This window comes from Triturus cristatus, chromosome 8, assembly GCF_964204655.1.
Source record: "Triturus cristatus chromosome 8, aTriCri1.1, whole genome shotgun sequence".
In the NCBI taxonomy this organism is placed as follows: Eukaryota; Metazoa; Chordata; class Amphibia; order Caudata; family Salamandridae; genus Triturus; species Triturus cristatus.
In genome coordinates this window covers 452,146,673-452,160,112 of record NC_140591.1, presented here as the reverse complement: position 1 = coordinate 452,160,112, position 13,440 = coordinate 452,146,673, and positions in this window count along the sequence as shown.

Below are 13,440 nucleotides of genomic sequence, written 5' to 3'. Positions count from 1 at the left end.
TTCTGGGTATAAATATTGGGACCCTGATCCCAAGAACTTAGATCACTTTGGGAAAACAAGAAGAACCTCTGCTGAGGGAGGAACCAGAAGAAGCTGAGGAGGAAATTATCCCTGAAACTGGGGGATTGGCCTGCAGTGGTTGCCTTACTGCCAAAGAGAGGAGAAAGGAACTTTGTGTGTACTTTTGCTCAACTTGTGAAGGATCTCCAAGGGCTTGGAAAAGAGCTTGCCTCCTGCTGAAGTCTCAGGAACAACAGACTTCACCCCCCCCCCTGCCCAGAGTTCTTTGGAAGTGCCTGCTGCTGTTGTTGGGCCTTCTGAGGGACTGCGTGTCGCAAGGAGCTGGAAGCGCGACTCAAGAAGGAGAAGCGTGCCGCCGTCGGAGCTGTTGTCGTCGCATCTCCTAAAGTGTGTCGCCGCTGCAGCATCGCATCGAGCGGAAGCGTCTCGCATCATCCAGGAAGTGTCTCGCAAAGCCGAAGAAGCGTGTCACCATCGCAGCCATTGTAGTTGTCGCATTGCACCGCATCAAGAAAAGCGCCTCGCATCCACGGAGAAGCATGCCGCCGTCGGAGCTGCTGTCGTCGCATTGCGTAAAGCGGTGTCGCCACTGCAACATCGCATCGAGCGGAACCGTCTCGCAAACGTCAGAGAAGAGTGCCACTGCCAAGGCCGCTGTCGTCGCATCGCGTAAAGGGTGACGCCGCTGCAGCTGACGCATCGAGTCTAGTCTTCTCGCAACATCGGAGAAGCGTAACGCATCTGGAAGATCTTCACGTCTTTATTTCTTTGCACCAAAAACTTCATCGCATCAACATCGTTGCAACACTTTCGTTGCCCTGCGTGTCGCATCTAAAAGGTACATTGACTTAAAGTGTCGCATTTAAGAACTTAAGAGAACTATGCAAAATTCTACCATCTAAAGTAACAGTATTGTGTATTTTTGTCGTTTAATGGTCTTGTGGTAAATCTATATAAAGAATACTTATTTTTGATATAAAACCTGTGTGGTGTCCATCTGCAGTGTTGTCACTTGGTTACTGTATGTGTTCACAAATGCTTTACACACTGCCTCTGAGATAAGCCTGTCTGCTCGCGCCAAGCTACCAAGGGGGTGAGCAGGGGTTATTTTAGGAGTGTACCCCCTTACCATGACTAGAGGAGGAGATCCCTATTTGTCACAAGTGCATACCTATGTCAACTAGAGACCCCCAAGTCTAACACTGGTGGTCAGCGGTGAGGATTCTGGACTTGCATTTGTGACTCATGTACAGTGATTGGTGAACACTACTTAATGAGTGCAGACCTTAACGCAACCAATACTTGTTGGTAGATTTCTTTTTGGGACTTTCTATTTTTGAGTACTGCCAAGCTTAACCACCATGGAGAAAGCAGCATCCATAGTCTCTGTTAATACTGAATTTGAGTGGGAAGAAGAGAAATTGGATAGCTACACTGCCAAGCAGCTGAAATCCTTCTGCAAGAAATTTAATGTTTCTACTACTGGATGCAAACATAAGGCAGAGTTCTACAAGGCGCTGAGGGCCTGGGTAGAAGCAAGGAATGCCACTGATGATGATAATGCAGAGGAGCAGCTGGAAGGGCCAGTGGGTCCAAGAGGAAGGAGAAACCCTTCCCCTGCCGGTAGCAGTGTTTCTGGTAAAAGTCTCTCTCCAGAGGAGTTGGCAGATAGACAAGAGTGTAGGATGCACAAATTGGAGCTGACCAAGCTCAAGTTAAGTGGGCAGTTAGAATTTGAAATACAAAGTAGAAAGTTAGCCCTAGAAGAGAAAAAGCTACAGTATGGGCATGAAACGGTTTTGAGGGAGTTGGAGTTGAAAGCCCAGAGTTTAGAAATTGCTCCCTCTGGTGGCAGCACACCGTCAATGCCTGTAGAATCTAGAGTTTATATCCCTAAAGATGTGGTGAAGGAATTTTTTTTAAATGATTATATTGGGCAGTGGTTCAAAGCCTATGAGATAGCCATGTCTTCCTACTGGGTCCCTGAGAAGGATTGGGGAGCGGGGTTGTGGGGACGGTTCCTTAGTGAGGGGCGGGACACACTGCTAGACTTGCCTTCTGATGTCTATAATTCCTATCCCCACATGAAAGATGCATTGATGTCTAGATATGGTTTGACCCCTGAGATGTATATACAGAGGTTCAGGGGTTGCACAAAGATAGCAAACAGTACCTATGTTGAATATGTTACTTTTTTCTGCAGAGCATTGGATGGTTGGGTGAAGGGTAGCAAAGTCAATGATTTTCAGGGACTTCTTGATTTGATTGCATGGGAGCACTTGTCAAGTAACTGTTTTCCTGAGCTACCCCAGCACCTGATTGATAGTAGGCTGACTAATCCTAGGAAGCTTGCTGAGGAGGCGGACCGCTGGGTCAGTACCAGGATCCACAAGGGTCACTTGGGAGACTCAGCCAAGAGTGGGCAGGGTCCCCAGCAGAAGAGTGGGGGGGACAAGGGTAAACAGAGGGAGTTCCAGAAGAGGCCCCAAAATAATCCCCAAGGGAACCAAGGGAAAGGTTCTCAGCCTCCCCCCCAGAAACCGTCAGGGGCCCCGATAGGTCCACCTGTTCAAAGAGGGCCCCCGAGATGCTACAAATGTGATGACCTGGGTCATTTTGCCAATGATACCAAGTGTCGCCTGTTTGGAAAACCAGCACCCACTGGTGCAGCCCCCCGGCAGATGGCTAGTGTAGCCCTGGGTTAGGAAAGGGGTGCCCAAGGTGGGTGGGGTCCCGCAGAAATGTCCCTTGTCTCATTAGGAGACTGTGAGGTGGTCCCTAGGACCCAGCTGGCTGATAACACTAAAAAGTACAGGCAGTGGGTGACCATCAATGGCCATAGAGTGGAGGCTCTGAGAGACACAGGGGCCAGTGTGACAGCTGTCAAGTGTCACCTGGTGTCTCAAGAGCAGGTTGTCCCTGGAGCATTCTACCCAGTTGTTGCCGCTAACAACACAGAGAGTCACTGCAAGGTGGCTCAGGTTCCCTTTGAGTGGGGGGGGGGTCTCTGTTACTCTTCAGGTAGCTGTGAGGCCCGCCATGCCTGTTGACTGTTTGTTAGGGAATGACTTGGAGAGCTCACCTTGGGCGAAGGTGGAGCGGAATGCACATTTAGAAATGTTGGGTATGCCTGACATGGCGTGTGTGACCACCCGGTCAATGGAAGCGAGTAAAGGTGCTCAAGAGGACCTGGAGCCTGAGAGGGAGGCCCAGGTACCTGCCATCAAGAGGAGAGGCAGGGGGCGGGGAAACCGGCCCCCGAAGTTCCCACGGCCCAGGAGGGAGCAGACCCTGAGAGGGATGCCCTGGAGCCTACCGGGGAACAGGTAGCCGAACTGGGGGACCTGCCCATTGGCAGCAAGAAGGAGGACCCTCCAGGGAGGAATTCTGCAAGGAGCAGAAAGAATTCCCTTCTCTTGTGGGTCTGCAGACCAGGCAGCAGGTGATCATTCTGGATCACATTGGATCTACTGGGAGAATGATCTCCTGTATACAGAGCCTAAGGTTGCTGAGCCTGGGTCAGCCCGTGTGCTGGTGGTACCCCAGCGCTTCGGAGCCTTCCTACTGGGGCTGGCTCATGATGTTCCATTGGCAGGACATTTGGGGCAGGACAAGACCTTTGAAAGGCTTGTCACCCATTTTTATTGGCCCCAAATGCGCAGGAGTTCAGACACTCACTGCAGGACATGCCAGACTTGCCAGGCAAGTGGTAAGAGTGGGAGGAAGCGCAAGGCTCCTCTCCAGCCATTCCCTGTAGTCAGCACCCCCTTTGAACGGGTGGGTATTGACATTGTGGGGCCACTGGACCCCAAGACAACCATGGGCAACAGGTTCATCCTGGTCTTGAGGACATTGACGGCCCCCGTGGTGGGACGAGCACTGATGGGAATTTTCTCCCGAGTGGGATTCCCTCGCGAGGTAGTGTCTGACCGGGGACCAACTTCATTTCCAAATATATGAAGTCCCTGTGGCAAGAGTGTGGTGTAACCTACAAGTTTACCACACCTTACCACCCCCAAGGAAACGGGTTGGTTGAGAGATTCAACCGAACCCTTAAAGGCATGATAATGGGTCTTGAGGAACCCATGAGGCGTAAATGGGACGTCCTCTTACCATGCCTTCTTTTTGCTTACCGTGAGGTGCCACAGAAATCTCTAGGGTTCAGTCCCTTTGAGCTTCTCTATGGACACCCCGTAAGAGGACCTCTACGTCTGGTCAAAGAAGGCTGGGAACAATCTCCCAGGAAACCTCCCCAGGATGTATATAGCTACATGCTGGCCTTTAGGAACCAGACTAGGCATTTCAGACAACTCGCTGAGGCGAATCTGGAAGCCAGCCAGGAGGAGATGAAGCGGTGGTACGACCAGAATGCCACTCTGGTTGAGCTTCAGCCTGGACAGAAGGTGTGGGTCATGGCCCCAGTGGAGCCCTGTGCGCTCCCGGATAAGTGGACCGGCCCCTTTGAGGTTGTGGAGCGCAAGAGTCCGGTTACCTACTTGGTGGACTTGCGGTCTCCCAGGAACCCCTTGAGGGTCCTGCATGTCAACCGCCTGAAGCCCCACTTAGAGAGGTCTCAAGTAGGCATGCTCTTGGCAACAGATGCTGGGATGGAGGAGGAGACCGAGCCTCTTCCTGACCTCCTGTCAGCCAAGGAGCAAGATGGGTCAGTGGATGTTGTCAACCTCTCTTCCACCCTGACCCCTGAGCAACAGAATGACTGCCACCAGTTGCTGGGACAGTTTTCTGATCTGTTGTCCCTGGTTCCAGGTGTCACTGATTGGTGCGTCCATGAGGTGGACACTGGGGACAGTACACCTGTGAGGCACAAGTCCTACAGAGTGCCTGACTGGGTAAGGGCTTGCATCAAAGTGGAGGTCTCAAAGATGCTTGCGCTAGGGGTAAATGAGTCCTCTAGCAATCCTTGGACCAGCCCAGTGGTCTTGGTCCCAAAGGCTGCCGCGCCGGGTGCCACACCCGAACTCCGGTTCTGTGTGGACTACAGAGGGCTCAATGCAGTCACCAGGACTGACGCACACACCATCGCCAGAGCTGATGAGCTCATAGATCGGCTAGGGGCTGCACGGTACCTCAACACGTTTGACTTAATGTCTGGGTACTGGCAGATCGCCTTGACCGATGGGGCAAAGGAGAGGTCAGCATTCTCCACACCAGATGGGCACTACCATTTCCAAGTTATGTCCTTTGGGATGAAGAATGCCCCTGCCACCTTTCAGAGGTTGGTCAACCAGGTGTTGGCTGGACTGGACTCGTTCAGTGCCGCCTACCTGGATGACATCGCAGTGTTCAGCGCCAGTTGGGAAGAACATTTGCGCCACCTCTGGGAAGTGTTGATGGCGCTGCGGAGGGCAGGCCTCGCGATCAAGGTGAGTAAGTGCCAGATCGGGCAGGGTTCCGTGGTGTACTTGGGACACCAGGTAGGGAGCGGCCAGGTGGCGCCCCTACAGCCCAGGATTGAAACCATTCTGGCTTGGGAGCCGCCCAAAACCCAGACAGAGGTGAGAGCCTTCTTAGGACTCACAGGTTACTGCAGGAGGTTTGTCAAGGGGTATGACAACATTGTGGCACCCTTGACAGCGCTGACTTCCAGGAAGCAGCCCAAGAAAGTGATTTGGACTGACACCTGTCAGGAAGCTTTTGAGGCCTTAAAAACTGCTATGTGCACAGCACCCGTGCTCTTGGCACCCAACTTTTCCAAGGAGTTCATAGTGCAAACAGACGCTTCAGAGCATGGTGTGGGGGCTGTTCTATCACAGATGAGGAGGGCCTAGATCATGGGTACTCACAAACTTTCTCTCGGGGGCCAAATTTACAGTGTGGTTTCTGGCTGAGGGCCGCACCGGTGGGGGAAGGGCCAGTGGGGGAGGGGGCGGGGCTAGAGCAAAAAAATAACTATGACCATGAGGTTGAACACAGGCCCCTGCAGCGGACGCCTTCATCCACTGAGCCACCAGACCCGGTATGCACACATATCTATCTATCCATCTCTCTCTCTCTCTCTGTTTCCCTCCCTCTCTCTCTCCCTCTCTCTATTACTCTCCCTCTCTCTGGCTCCGTCTCCCTCCCTCTCTCTATCTCTCTCTCCCTCCATCACTGTTTGTCTCCCTTTCTCTCTGTCTCCCTACCTCTCTGTCTCACTCACTGTCTCACTCATTCTGTGTCTCCCTCTCGCTCCCTTTGTCTCACTCACTGTTCGTCTCCCTTTCTCTCGGTCTCCCTCACTCTCTGTCTCCCTCTCACTCCGTCTCCCTCCCTCTCTCTCTACCTCTCGCTCCCTCTGTCTCACTCACTGTTTGTCTCCCTTTCGCTCTGTCCCCTCCCTCTCTGTCTCCCTCTCACTCCGTCTCCCTCCCTCTCTCTCTCCCTCTCGCTCCCTCTGTCTCACTCACTGTTTGTCTCCCTTTCGCTCTGTCCCCTCCCTCTCTCTCTCCGTCTCCCTCCCTCTCCCTCTCTCCCTCTGTCTCCCTCCCTCCCTATCCCTCCCTCTGTCTCCGTCTCCCTCTCTCTCTCTATCTCTCTCTCCCTCCATCACTCTGTTTGTCTCCCTTTCTCTCTGTCTCCCTCCCTCTCTGTCTCACTCACTCTGTCTCACTCATTCTGTGTCTCCCTCTCGCTCCCTTTGTCTCTCACTGTTCGTCTCCCTTTCTCTCTGTCTCCCTCCCTCTCTGTCTCCCTCCCACTCTGTCTCCCTACCTCTCTCTCTCCCTCCCTCTGTCTCACTCACTGTTTGTCTCCCTTTCGCTCTGTCCCCTCCCTCTCTCTCTCCGTCTCCCTCCCTCTCCCTCTCTCCCTCTGTCTCTCTCCCTCCCTCTCCCTCTCCCTCTCTCCCTCTGTCTCTCTCCCTCCCTATCCCTCCCTCTGTCTCCGTCTCCCTCCCTCTGTCTCCGTCTCCCTCCCTCTCCCTCCCTCTGTCTCCCTCCCTCCCTCCCTCTGTCTCCCTTCCTCCCTCTGTCTCCCTCCCTCCCTTTGTTCTCCCTTCCTCCCTCTGTCTCCCTGCCTCTCTCTCCCTCCCTCTCTGTCTCCCTCTCTCCCTCCCTTCCTCTCCGTCTCCCTCCCTCTCTCTCCCTCCCTCTGTCTCACTCACTGTTTGTCTCCCTTTCTTTCTGTCCCCCTCCCTCTCTCTCTCCGTCCCCCTCCCTCTCTCTCTCCGTCTCCCTCCCTCTCTCTATTGCTCTCTCCCTCCCTCCCTCTGTCTCCCTCCCTCTCTCTCTACCTCTCGCTCCCTCTGTCTCACTCACTGTTTGTCTCCCTTTCGCTCTGTCCCCTCCCTCTCTGTCGCACTCACTCTGTCTCACTCATTCTGTGTCTCCTTCTCGCTCCCTTTGTCTCACTCACTGTTCGTCTCCCTTTCTCTCTGTCTCCCTCCCTCTCTGTCTCCCTCTCACTCTGTCTCCCTACCTCTCTCTCTCCCTCCGTCTCACTCACTGTTTGTCTCCCTTTCGCTCTGTCCCCTCCCTCTCTCTCTCCGTCTCCCTCCCTCTCCCTCTGTCTCTCTCCCTCCCTATCCCTCCCTCTGTCTCCGTCTCCCTCCCTCTGTCTCCGTCTCCCTCCCTCTGTCTCCGTCTCCCTCCCTCTGTCTCCCTCCCTCCCTCTGTCTCCCTCCCTCCCTCTGTCTCCCTCCCTCCCTCCCTTTGTCCTCCCTTCCTCCCTCTGTCTCCCTGCCTCTCTCTCCCTCCCTCTCTGTCTCCCTCTCTCCCTCCCTTCCTCTCCGTCTCCCTCCCTCTCTCTCCCTCCCTCTGTCTCACTCACTGTTTGTCTCCCTTTCTTTCTGTCCCCCTCCCTCTCTCTCTCCCTCTCCCTCCCTCTCTCCGTCTCCCTCCCTCTCTCTATTGCTCTCTCCCTCCCTCCCTCTGTCTCCCCCCCTCTGTCTCCCTCCCTCCTCCGTTCTCCCTCTGTCTCCTTCCCTCTCCCTCCCCCTCTCTCGGTCTTCCCCCCTTTCCCTGTCTTCCTCCTCTCCCTGTCTTTCTCCTCTCCCTGTCTTCCTCCTTTCCCTCCCTCTTCCTCCCTCTGTCGCACTCTGTCTTCCTCCCGCTGTCACCTCACCCCCTGCTCTCACTCCCTGCTGCCCTCCATCACCTCACCCTGCTGTCCTCTGTCACCTCACCCCCTGCTCTCACTCCCTGCTGCCCTCCATCACCTCACCCTGCTGTCCCCTGTCACCTCACCCCGCGCTGAGACTGCTTCCAGGGAACGCACACGGCCGCCGCACCCAAGTACTTCACAGGTCTTTTAAAGACCATTCACTTGTTAATGAGACTTTGTTGTATTTCATCTCTGCTTAGAGCCCCTGCATCTCCACTCAATCAAGGGGAGATGCAGGGGCGCTAAGAAGAGGAGAAATACAACAAAGCCTCATTAACAAGTAAATGGCCTTTAAAAGAATCGCCCGGCCCCCACAGCTCCGTGCTGCTGTAACCGGCGGTGTTCGCTGACAAGCACAGGGCACAGGCACTATGTCTGCAAGGTCCGCGGGCCGCCAGGGAAGGCTTGCCGGGCCGCTGGAGGCCCGCGGGCCGTACTATGAGTACCCGTGGCCTAGATCAACCTGTAGCCTTCATCAGTAGGAGATTACTACCACGGGAACAGAGGTGGAGTGCTATTGAGCGTGAGGCTTTTGCTGTGGTCTGGGCACTGAAGAAGCTGAGACCCTACCTGTTTGGGAATCACTTCCGGGTTCAGACAGACCACAGGCCCCTCAGATGGTTGATGCAGATGAGGGGTGAGAATCCAAAGCTGTTAAGGTGGTCCATTTCCCGACAGGGGATGGATTTCATGGTGGAACATCGTCCCGGTACAGAACACGCCAATGCTGATGGTCTGTCCAGATTTTTTCGCCTTAGTGATGAGAACTCCCAGGAGGTAGAGTAGTTCTCCCCACATTTCAGCTGGAGGGGACACGTGTTAGACCTGGCACATTGGCGTGAGTCTCCCTTCCATTTTTTCGTTGTGCCTTATGTATTTTTGTTGGTGTTAGCTGCTCAGGGCAGTGTGCCACTGCTGTCCAGTGCCACAGTGCAAATTCTCCCTATTGTAAATTCATGTATGATTTGTGATTCCATGATTGGTTGGCTTGGTTTACTTGTCAGACCCTAGTACAGTGCACCAAGAGTGCCCAGGGCTTGTAAATCCAAATACTGCTGGTGGGCTTGCAGCACTGGTTGTGCCACCCACAGAAGCAGCCTGTAAACATGTGTCTAAGGTCTGCCATTGCAGAGCCTGAGTGCAGTCTGGTACTGTCATGCTGACTGGGCAAGTGCACCCACTTGCCAGTCCCTAAACCTTCCCTTTTCTTCATATTAGACACCCCTATGGTAGGCCCAAGGGCAGGGGGCATTGTAAGGATAAGGTAAGACATGCCCATGTGTGTGTGGCATGTTCTAATAGTGAATTACAGCCATTTTCGTTTTTCACTATTGCAAGGCTACCTGTTCTCCATAGGCCAGAATGGGCAGTTTGGTTATTACATTTTATAATCCTAACTGACTCAGGGAACATGGTAGAAATTTGAATTTAGTATGCCTGAACTCAGGATGATAAAATACATCTTTTAGTAACGTTGGTTTTAACATTCTGTGTTTGAAAATGCCACTTTTAGAAAGTAGGCATTTTCTTGTCTAACCATTTAAACCTGCCTCTGCTAGGCTGTGTGTATTCCTTTGTCTGGAGTTTGAGTGACAGGGCTGGGGAATTCCAGGAGACAGGGTGAGGTGTCCCAGTGGTGAATAGAGAGATCTACATCCAGATGGGTGGGAGGAGCTGCACCTGGGACCTGAATAGGGCTGTGCCTGCCTTCCACAATGCTGGCTCCACCTCCTGGGGAGCGGCTGATGTCTCTGCCCTGCAGAGTGAATGAAGAAAAGGAATCCTCTCAACAAAGTGCTCCAGTGCTGTACTAGCCTTCCGCAATGCTGGATCCACCTCCTGTGGGGCGTCTAATGTTTCTGCCCTGCACTGTGAAAGGAAAGGAGAAGTCTGGTAAACAGAGTGCTCAGGAACTGGTTTGGACTGGGCAAAGGCCCCTCTGCCTTCCGAGGACAAAGGATTTCTGGGTATAAATATCCCAAGAACTTAGATCACTTTGGGAAAACAAGAAGAACCTCTGCTGAGGGAGGAACCAGAAGAAGCTGAGGAGGAAACTATCCCTGAAACTGGGGGATTGGCCTGCAGTGGTTGCCTTACTGCCAAAGAGAGGAGAAAGGAACTTTGTGTGTACTTTTGCTCAACTTGTGAAGGATCTCCAAGGGCTTGGAAAAGAGCTTGCCTCCTGCTGAAGTCTCAGGAACAACAGACTTCACCCCCCAGCTGCCCAGAGTTCTTTGGAAGTGCCTGCTGCTGTTGTTGGGCCTTCTGAGGGACTGCGTGTCGCAAGGAGCTGGAAGCGCGACTCAAGAAGGAGAAGCGTGCCGCCGTCGGAGCTGTTGTCGTCGCATCTCGTAAAGTGTGTCGCCGCTGCAGCATCGCATCGAGCGGAAGTGTCTCGCATCATCCAGAAAGTGTCTCACAACGCCGAAGAAGCGTGTCGCCATCGCAGCCATCGTAGCTGAGGCATTGCACCCCATCAAGAGAAGAGTCTCGCATTAAGGAAGAAGCGTGTCGCCATCGCAGCCATCGTAGTTGTCGCATTGCACCGCATCAAGAAAAGCGCCTCGCATCCACGGAGAAGCGTGCCACCGTCGGAGCTGCTGTCGTCGCATCGCGTAAAGGGGTGTCGCCGCTGCAACATCGCATCGAGCGGAAGCATCTCGCAAACGTCGGAGAAGAGTGCCACTGCCAAGGCCGCTGTCGTCGCATCGCGTAAAGGGTGACGCCGCTGCAGCTGACGCATCGAGTCAAGTCTTCTCACAACATCGGAGAAGCGTAACGCATCTGGAAGATCTTCATATCTTTATTTCTTTGCACCAAAAACTTCATCGCATCAACATCGTTGCAAGACTTTCGTTGCCCTGCGTGTCGCATCTAAAAGGTACATTGACTTAAAGTGTTGCATTTAAGAACTTAAGAGAACTAAGCAAAATTCTACCATCTAAAGTAACAGTATTGTGTATTTTTGTCGTTTAATGGTCTTGTGGTAAATCTATATAAAGAATACGTATTTTTTATATAAAACCTGTGTGGTGTCCATCTGTAGTGTTGTCACTTGGTTACTGTATGTGTTCACAAATGCTTTACACACTGCCTCTGAGATAAGCCTGTCTGCTCGTACCAAGCTACCAAGGGGGTGAGCAGGGGTTATTTTAGGAGTGTACCCCCTTACCCTGACTAGAGGAGGAGATCCCTATTTGTCACAAGTGCATACCTGTACCAACTAGAGACCCCCAAGTCTAACACAGAGACAGAAACAGCTTACTTATTTTTAGTAGCCACCATCCAAGAGCCCTCAAAGAAAACTTACCCTTCGGCCAGTTCCTCCATATTAGGAGGAATGGTAGCTCCATTGCTAACTTTAGGAAAGAGGCAGATATCTTAGCAACTAACCTGAACAGGAGAGAATATCCAACTCGCAACGTGATGCTTTCACTGAGAAGGGCCCGTAACAACAACCGGGAGGCCCTGCTATAGAAAAGACAAAAAGAACCTAGTGAGGTGCTCACATGCATCACTACGTTCACCCCTGACTCTAACAAAATCAGGAACATTATATGAAAAAACTGGAATATCCTTCACACTGGCACCCTCAATCTACCAGTACCTAGGTTTGAATTTAAGCGCACACAGAACCTGAAGAGCATGCTTATACATTTCAGGCCCAGGGTCTCCAATACCAACACACAGAGATCACTGTGGGATCTCCCACCGGTAGTGGGCCACTAGCCCTGTGGTACTTGTATAGTCTGTCCACTCACCAAACTTACTAAAGAAGTTCTCTTTTCTAATAAGTTCAGGTGGCAGCTTAGGCGACATACGAATTGTAACACCACTAATTGTATATACATGTTAACTTGTCCTTGCGGACTCCAGTACATAGGCATGACCACCAGACCTATCAAAACACGCATCACAGAACACAGGAGCAATTTTAGATGCCATAAAACTAACACCAAAATGACCACACATTTCGAAATGATGAGACACACACCAGATTCCCTCCAGCGGATTATTCTGGAAGCACATCCCAGAATGAGTAGCAATACTTGTTCCGCATCGAACAAAGATGGGTGTTACGATTGGCTTCTTAAAAACAAGGGTTAAATGAGGAAATTCCCTGGCACCTGTTGACAAGATGATAATGTTAAATGCCCTAACAACACAATGGCTCCACACAGAATCACACTGTATCTGATAGATCATCTAGTTATGTTGTGCCTTGCTTGCCTTAGATGAATACTTAAGTAACGCTGGGGTTACATTCTACCTCAGATGGGCAAACCCCCCTCTTTTTACAATTATTTTGGTATTTGATTAATTCCGGGAACACTGGTATTACATTCTGTTGTTTCTGGGTAACACAAATTTTTACTGACTTATGGTCTCCGTCAAACTCTGTGATTCCAATATGGCCCCACTTTCACCTGCATAGGGTTTACATTCTAGTGTTCTTCGCAGTTCTGATTGGTGGTGGGAACCCCGCCCCCGACTGCTGCCGATCGAGTGTTCAAAACCGCCACAACAAGGTCGGTCGCTACCGCTCGGTTCCAGCTGCGTGTGGGGTAGGTCCTCCGCCAATGTACAGAGAAGACACGTCAGTAAATCAAACCTCCCTCTCACTCGTCGGCTATACTTTGGCGTACGAGGCTCACAGGCGAAACCTTCCGGTAGGTGTTGTGATTCTGGGTCATAGGCGGCGATATCCTGGAATACCTTGTAATTTTGGTAGAATGCGGTTATGCGATTATACCGCCGTGGCCACAATGGATATGTTCGATAGGGCTCCTTGCTAGCCTCTTTTAATGTATGCATTTGTGTGCCGCTGCTGGTGAGTCGCAATTCGTAGCTCCATTATGCGTGAGAGTTCCCTCGGTGGACCTCATCGAGATTTAGAGAATGGGACTCACTACCTCTGACCCCTGACACTTCTCACTATCAGGGCCTCCCCCTGAATCTTGGACCATTGTAACAGGTGGTCTGACATTGTTCGCACCACCTATGCCAACCAAGTCCCATGTGATTGATTTTGCTTTTCCATACCTACAGGACACTAGTCTTTACAGTGTAGTCGCCTGCTGGAACACATAGGTGAATATTAATGACTGCAATTGAGTGAGTTCAAGAACGTGATGCACAAAATCTTGTATTTCAATCTGCCGTTTTCATGTCTGTCACAGCCCGCCAACTTGTAGCATGCTTACTTCACTGTTGAGTGCTGCACGGGCATGGTTTAAATCCTCTAATGAATGCCATCAATTGATGTTGTTACTTCCATAATTTTATAATCTCTCTACTGGTTTGATCGTTTAAAGTGAC